Source organism: Desmodus rotundus, chromosome 1 (assembly GCF_022682495.2).
Source record: "Desmodus rotundus isolate HL8 chromosome 1, HLdesRot8A.1, whole genome shotgun sequence".
NCBI lineage: Eukaryota > Metazoa > Chordata > Mammalia > Chiroptera > Phyllostomidae > Desmodus > Desmodus rotundus.
This window is the reverse complement of record NC_071387.1, coordinates 58,325,583-58,334,900: the sequence shown is the minus strand read 5'-3', so window position 1 is coordinate 58,334,900 and position 9,318 is coordinate 58,325,583.

The following is a 9,318-nucleotide window of genomic DNA, read 5'->3' as shown; positions in this document are numbered from 1 at the left end:
TATGTTCCCCCAAGAATTTAGGAGTGCTGTGACATCACCAGGCAATAGGAATTTTTCAGCTCCATTACAATCTTATGGGACAACCATCGTATATGCGGTTCATCTAACCAAGACATTATTGTCCTTATGCCATTATGTGGAACTTGACCGCAGTTGCTCATTGGTTTCTCACTTTGAGAAGTAAGATCATAGGTTACAAGGGCCTAGAAAGATGCCTCTTAACGATCAAACAATTGACGGTCTCAACACGTGTTGACTTCAAATGCTAAAGAAACATGTGTCTTCAAAGGTAACGCATATTTTCTTAATTATTTTATTTATTGAAAATAATTTTAACAAAATCGTATATTGATTCCATGGAGGATCTAGGTGGCTAGTAAAATGACAATTTCTTATACTTTTATGATTTTATGTATTATGGTGTTAGGTTTTCTTTTTCTTTTTTATTGTTTTACATAGATAGATGTGTGTATGTGTGTTTCAGATATAGTTTCCTCAATTTAAACATTAAACATTAGTAATAGCAGATTTTATTGTACGCCGAACTATATGTCAGACCTTGCATTAGGTTCACAACACCCTGTCAGTGTAAGTACTATTATTGGTGCATTGCATAGGGGAGCAAAGACACGCTTACTGACAGGGCACTGCTCTAGGTTTACAGAAGTGGTAAGAGGCATAACCAGGTCTCAGACCCAAGTCTTCAGGATCCAAAATCCAGACAGTTAATCCACAACCTTCCCTGATTTACAAACAGGTTAAATAGTATATACCATAAATCTCAGTTGTGATGCTTTAGATATTTTTGATAAGAATATTAGAATATATTTAGTTATAAGATGAATATTTCTAAATAACATTTTCACTTATTTCACAGAGGGTGGGGATAGTAAGCATAGAGACAAATACTCATAGAATGAAACTTGATAACTACCACTAATTGAAATTTTTTTTCAGTATTGTTTCAAAATTTTCATCACATTATTAGCATAAATAACTACATTATTTACTTATATGCATATTTGATAAAAGTAATGACTTGCCTACTTTGTTCATTATTTTATGCCAAATTCCTAGAACAGGGTATGCCACATAGTAGTCATTCAGTAAATATGAGTAAATTATAATATTTTTATCTCCTTTCATGTATGAGGATATTTTTCATAAGTTTTTACTTACCCACTTAGGAATGTGTATAAATTTTTATATAAGCAATATATAAACAAATAAATGGAATTTAGAAGCAATTAAAAACTGCGAAAATGCAAGTGATATCAGAATTTGTACTTTATAATTTTTATTCACAGAAACTGTTTAATGTAGAATTCAATTTAGAGAGGATATTCTGGCATGTTTTTATGTCTTTAAACAGAATGTATTTCCAATATGCTACAAACTGCATTCCAGATGCCCCCACCTTTTGCCCCGCTTCCAGGCAAATGTAGATTTGGTAGGTATGGGCATGACACCTGCATCCAAGTTGCTAGTTGCTTCAGGATATACTATGGACTGAATTCTGTTTCCTGCCAAATTCACGTTTTGAAACCCTAATCCCAATATTATGTGTTTGCAGATAGGACCTTTAGGAGGCAATTAAGATTATTGAGATCATAAAGGAGAGGTCCTAATCCAGTAGGAGTAGTGTCTTACAAGAACAGAAAGAAAAACTTCTCTCTCTCTGTCTCTCTCTCTCTCTCCCCCCCAACCCCCTCTCTCCCTATACACTGAGAATAGGCCATGTGAGCAACTGCCAGAACATGGATGCCTGCAAATCAGGAAGGAGTCATCACCAGGAAGTGTGATGCTGGCACTGTGGTCTTGGACTTCTGTCTTCCCTTCTATCTTCCCAGCCTGTTTGATTTTGTTATGACACCCCAAGCACACTGAGAGGACAATTTACATTTTATTAGTTAAATGCCAGAATTTATTAGCATCCATAAGTGTGTAATTAGCCTCACCTGAAATCAGAACTATCAGTCAACATGTCTGACTTTTTGTTTCTAACAGTAGACACATTATTTGCTTATTTTTTTACAGTAATCATAATGAGAACCAATGATAACATAAAACTGTACCTGTAAGCAGATATTTTGAAGCCATCGCTCTTTTTATTTTTTGCACAGATGAGTATACTTTAAAATATTTGAGCGGGTTCCAAAATATTTTGTTCTTACAATTCTCTCCACATGTTTATATTAAAGGGTTAAAGTCTGGCTTGTTTGCAGAGGATAAATGCCTTCATTATGATTGCAGAGCATGACTGAGAAAAAAGAAGACTGAAGTAGGAACGGTGGGAGAGTTGCTGAGCTAGGAAGAGAAGTGTTGCTCCGGGACAGCTGATTTGTCATTGATAGCTAATATATCAAGGCAAGCAGGAAATATGCAAGCCCTCAGGAGAATCTAGGCTGGCAACAAGAGTGTCGATGAGATGAGCCTCTGTATGTAGTCATTTGCTGTGGTAAAGCATAGCAATTATTACCTGATTCCTTGGAGGACTTCATCAATGCAGGCATACTGTCATTTGATATAAATGCCATGAGATGTACTTATAAAATATTACTGTATATTTCTTAATTGTTACAATTTGTAAGACTTACCACTCTGATTTTATTTTTAAACCACAGAGAGATTTTGATGAAGCATGTTCATTAGGCTGCATTAATTATACATGCAACAGCCTTGAAACAGGTGTTTGGCTCTAAGAGGGGCATTTAATCAAAAAAAATTGATCTTAAACTAGTATTTCATATGCTGTCCTTATTTATGGGCTCCCTGCCAGAACATTCATAAAAATTATGATTAAACACCCAGACCTGCTTTTGGGAAATACTCTTTTTAGATGAAGGCTAGTGTATTTATGCTATAAAACAATATTTTTATTTACACATTTAACTTTTTAAAAATTTTGCTAAATTTTGTTCAATTTCACTGTGCTTAAAATAATCCAAATTGAGGGCTCTTAGACTAAAAAAAATCTGAAAATTATCTGAAATTCACTTGAATATGTATCATTATATAGAACATAACTATAAACTAAATCATCATGGTGATTGTTCAGGTTGAGTCTGCACTTTTTAATTGGTCCTAGTGCTCTTACAGTTATAATATTATCATCCTAAATCAGTCCTTTCTGTGGGGTTTGGGGCCATCTCTCCTGCTACTACTTTTAAGAATCTTCTGGCATATGTAAGTAATCGGGTAGTTTTATTTCTCCAGAAATTTCAAATTTTTGCATATTATACCAGGTGGTCAAAGGACTTTTAAAAATAGCAAACAGCATTTCTCAGTCTTTAATGTAAAAGGCCCTCTCATAAGCTTTGCATCAATTTTGAATTATCATATCTAAGCTCAACTGAAGAGGATGCTTGTGAGTGTCCAAAACCGCACAGCTAAGGGCTTTGTAGTTGGAGTCCTGAATTTTACTGCCCGGAGATTTTCAGATATTGGCGCGGACAATGGTTTGCAAAGGATAATTGCTTCAAGGACCCCTCATGGTTTGAGTTCCAAAATGGCACTCTTCCTCTTCTGTTCACAGCTCATGAAAAAGAAACAGGAGAGGTGGTTTTGTAGTAAGTCCAGATGAACAGGTCTACAGTTGGTTGAAGTCACATACCAACTGTACATTTCCTTGACACCTAATATGCACGCACACACACACACACACACACCTTTTCTATCAGTACATAGAATATATTTATGAACCAAAGAAGCAATATTTTCTAAGACACATTGCACTAAAATCCAAGAGACTGTTTGCAATGGAACTGGCTTTATTTACAGCCTTTTACAATTTTACCAAGCATTTTGTTTGGCATATATTAGTTAAGTTCTAGATGCTTGAAACTCTTGGTTTTATTTTATTATGTTATTTTGTAATATGTTTTGAATGGTCATATTTATGTATCTTAGTAATAGTGAGCATATTAACGGAATGTCCAGAGCAAGTGATCTCCCTTAAAAGAGAATTCACAGGTCATTCAGTTTTGTAGGGTTGCTTTTCTTCTGGAAGAAATAAGAGAGGAGTTCTAACAACTTTTCCTGCTGAATGGACTGACCTAGATTTGTTGTGTACTGGCAAAGCTGCTGCAGGATATTTTTACTTTGCCAATTTGTCCTCATGAGTTATCCAACTGATTTCACCATATAAAATCCCTTTCAAGTTTCTTGCTGGGCAATGTGGATATGTTGTTGCCTTTGTAGCATCAGAAAGCTGGAAGGCTCTTTATTTCAGTTAGTGTATCCTTCATTTCTGACTGGATTTTTTTCTGATGTTGAGGAGCTCACTAAGTTCCTTGAGCATCCTTTTAAGCAGTGTTTTGAACTCTGCATCTGATGCATTGCTTATCTCCATTTTGATTAGTTCTTTTTCTAGAGTTTTGATCTGTTCTTTCATGTGGAACATATTTCTTTGTCTCCTTGTTTTGGCAGCCTCCCTGTGTTTGTTTCTATGTGTTAAGTTGAGCTGCTATGACTCCCTGTCATGGTAGCATGGCCTAATGTAGCAGGTGTCCTGTAGGGTCCAGTGGCACAGCCCCCCCATCACCCAAGTTAGGTACTCAAGGTGTGCCCTTCATGTGGACTGAATACACCCTCCTCTTGTAGTTGAGCCTTGCTTGCTAAGCAATTTGTAAGGAAACAATAGTAGAGTGGATATAAATCTGAGAATCAAATCAATAATTTGAAACATCATTGATTTTCCAAAGGAAGCAAAAAACCCCCAACTAATCAGAACAATGAGAAGAAAACAAATAATCCAAAAAAATGAGGATAATATAAGCAGTCTCTGGGACAACTTCAAGCATTCCAACACTCACATCATATGGATGCCAGAAGGAGAAGAGAAAGACCAAGAAATTGAAAATCTACCTGAAAAAAAATAATGAAAGAAAACTCTCCTAATTTGGTGAAGGAAATAGACATACAAATCCAGAAAGCACAGAGAGTCTCAAAGAAGATGGATGCAAAGAGGTCCACTCCAAGACACATCATAATTAAAATGCCAAAGGTTAAAGATAAAGAGAAAATCTTAAAAACAGCAAGAAAAAGCAGTTATTTACCTTCGTGGGAGGCCTCTTAAGACTGTTAACTGATTTCTCAAAAGAAACTTTGCAGGCTAGAAGGGACTGGCAAGAAATATTCAAAATCATGAAAAGCAAGGACCTACAGCCAGGATTGCTCTACCCAGCAAAGCTATCATTTAGAATCTAAGGGCAGATGAAAAGCTTCCCAGACAAAAAAAAACCTAAAAGAGTACATTATCACCAAGCCCTTATTATATGAAATTTTAAAGGGGCTTATTTAAGAAAAAGAAGACCAAAACTATGAACAATAAAATAGCAAAAATTACATACCTATCAACATTTGAATCTAAAAAAGAAACTAAGCAAACAAGAAGAAAAGAGAAAATCACGGATATGGAGCATGTTTTGATGGTTGCCAGATGGGAGGAGGATATAGGGTATGAGTGAAGAGGTGAGGAGGTTAAGAAGTATAAATAGGTAGTTACAGAATAGCCTTGGGGATGCAAAGTACAGTGTAGGAAATGGAGCAGCCAAAGAACTTATACACATGACCAATAGCATAAGCAATGGTGTGGGGATTGGTGTAATTAAAAAAAAAAGAAAGAAAGCTGAAGGCAAGAGTTAAGAGTTATCTGAAAATAGGAGATAAAAGTTCATAGTTCTTCTGTGCATTAATGACAAATCTACCAGAAAAGGAAAATGGCAAGATCTCTTCTTGTCCCACTCATTAACTTGTAGGAATGAAAGTGATTTATTTTAATTATTATAAAATACCTTGTTATTTTGTTTTTTATTGACTGTATTGGGGTGACATTGGTTGAGAAATTTATAAAGGTTTCAGGTATACAATTCTACGGTACATCATCTGTATATTGTATGGTGAGTTCACTACCCCAAGTCAAGTCTCCTTCCATCACCATGCAACCCCCTTACCCTTATCGACCTCCCTCTAGTCCCTTTCTCCCTGGCAGGCACCATCCTGTTGTCTGTGTCCATAAGCCTTTCTTTTTTCTTTTAATTTTCTCTTTACTTAATCCCTTCACCCTTCTCACCCAGCCTCCTACCTCCTCTTCCTTGACAGCTGTCAGTCTGTTTTCTAATCCTGAATTATCAATACAGTGCCTGCTTTGAAAATAGTAAAACAATGTGAATGATCTGAACTTAAATTATAACCTTGACCAAGCTGCACACAATTGCCTTCTAATTTCTTATCTAACTTGGTGAAATGAAACATCTTTATTTCACACTCAAATTTTCAAAGTAATTATCATTATTATTATGCATGATGCTTTATTTGTTTCTACTTGTACATAATTAATAGATACGGTAAGTGAATTCACCAGTCTTTGCAAGTGAGATGTGCAAGAATGTGTGTCAGGCTCCTCAGCTTTCCTAGTAAAACATTATTTGTGATTTGTGTATCTGGTAGGGAATTGAAAGACATTGAATATATTTTTTTAATTGTGCAATTTTTGCCTCATAATCTTCTCACTGTTCATACCAATGTGAACTATCTTTCAGACATACACAGTCCTGTAATGTTCTGTTTACTAGAATAGAACAATGGATTTTAGTTTCAGATCACTGCGTCCAATCACCTTCCTGAAGCTTTTATCACCTCCTCACTAAGTGTTTATGGGATATACAGGGTGGGGCCAAAGTAAGTTTACAGTTGTGAGTATGCAAAACACAGAGTTTGTTCTTATATTATCATTTATTAATTGTTGTATTATTTACCATATGGCTGACTGTAAAGCTACTTTAGCCCACCCTGTATATCTGTGTGTTTTATCAACAGAAAGCTCAAATTATAATCTGTTTCTAAAATTCTGTACCTTACAACAAGTTTATCTCTTTCAGGATATAGAAGAGTAAAATTATGTCTCTCTATATAAAATATGTGCTAAATATATGTTTAAGAATGATACACTTATATCATCCCTAAACACATATTTAAAACCCAGAGCATAAACATGTAGAAATGAAGAAATGCATTCATGAGGGAAGGGACTACTGGTATTAACATTTACAATTTGGATAACAAAGACATTCACTTCTGTCCTTCTATACTGCCCCTCACATAAAACTATAAAATCATCATACATAAAAAGAGGTATCATATGAACGTATAGATATAACTATCAACATAGACATTGATATATTTGCATATATTTCACAGAACATTAATGGAGTCTTGACAATTACATTGTATAAAATATTTTCTAAGTTATTGATTTGAAAATTTGAATAAAAATGAATGAAAAAAATAAAATGGGCCTCAAATAAATCATACTTAAGGTATAAATTGATTTTTGAAACACTTTTCATGAGACCATAGCAACTACATTGTACTGTTCCTCATTAGCAATAGTCAATATCACCAAATACATTATTTTTATGGTAATAAAATACCCAGTAGTACACAGTTCCTTTTGTAGACCATAGGAGCTTTATAATTAGATACCTTGTAAAGTTAATATTTAACATTTTTTAACAGACATGGGGAATAAAGAAGTCATGCTTTCCTTCTCTCAAAGTTCATGGGAATTTGTATCAGAGAAGACATTATCATGAGCAGCAAGTGTCTGCTGAGGTTCCACTTTCTATTGTGTTCTTGGTTCTGCGTTACAAAGTGGTAGAAGACCATGACTTTTGTCTTGAGAGACCTATAAATTAGAGATACGGTTTGAAAAAGTATGGGTTGAGATAAAACTTCAAGTAGGAAAGCTATTTTCTTGGTTTGGTTAATTATTGAGTGATTTCACTATATCACATCTGTATGATAACAAATGTCCTGTTCTTTCATCTTCAAAAGAAAATTGATAAGATAAATCATCAACAATTTCTTGTGCGTTTGTCTAATCCTTCCTTTTATCCATCTTTGCTAGAACCATTTGTGTTTTAAAAATGATTGTCTTTTGAATTATGAACATAAACAAATGTGTCTCTAGTAGTAGAAATTTCAGAATCATTAAGAACTCTGTGTGTGTGTGTGTGTGTGTGTGTATGCTTATTAAATCTGAACTCAGGGAAAACAACCTATCTTGGTTACAAGTGAATTTACCTATTTTGTTTGCTTTCCTGCCTGAAGTACATCCTTTATATTTCATCTATTTGCATTCAAAGAACACATATACTTTACAATATATTAGAATATATTAAATTTCACCTAACTTACACATTATTATTGACAAATATTTAAATTTTAGTTTTCCTGATCCACGAAACATTTTACTATTGTTTAATACAATGTACACCTAGGTGTACCCACATTTTACCACACTACTTTTTTAGCATCATTTTTATTGTGTTTTTTCTATTACCATTTTCCCCCTTGTGCCCCCTCCCCTCTTGCAATTACCACACTGTTGTCCATGTACATGAGTTCTTTTTCCTTTTTGCTCCATTCTTCAACCCCCTACCCACTGCACCAGAGTTGTTAGCCAGCTCTCTATCTATGAGACAGCCTCAGTTTTACTTGTTGGTTCATTTTGTCCATTAGATTCCACATATCAATGAAATCATATATTTGTCTTTCTCCAACTGGATTATTTCATTTAGCATAATATTCTCCAGGTCCATCAATGCTATTGCAAAGGGTAAAATTTTCTTCTTTTTTTATGGCTGAGTAGTGGTCCATTGTATAAATATACCATAGTTGTTTTATCTATATAATAGTCCATAGTAATGGACACTTGGGCTGACTCCAGATCTTCGTGAGTGTAAATAACGCTGCAATGAACATAAGAATGCTTATGTTCTTTTCAATAAGTGTTCCAGGCCTCTTCAGATCTATTCCCAGAAGTGGGATCTGTGGGTCACAAGGCAGTTCCATTTTTAACTTTTTGAGGTATCTCCATACTGCTTTCCACAGTGGCTGCACCAGTCTGCATTCCCACCAACAATGCAGAAGCATTTCCCTTTCTCCACACCCTCACCAGCACTTGTTGTTTGTTGATTTATTGATGATAGCCATTCTGACAGGTGTGAGATGGCATCTCATTGTGGTTTTTATTTGCATTTCTCTGATTAGTGATGTTTAGCTACTTTTCATATGTCTATTGGCCATCTATATGTCTTTTTGGGAGAAGTGTCTATTCAGGTCATTTGCCCATGTTTTAATTGGATTCTTTGTTGTTTGTTGTTTTTGGTATTGAGTTTTATAAGTTTGTTATAAAATTTGGATATGAATCCCTTATCAGATGTATCAGAATTATGTTCTCCCATTTCGTGGGTTGTATTTTTATTTTATTGATGGTTTCCTTTACTGTGCAAAAACTTTTTAATTTGATGTGGT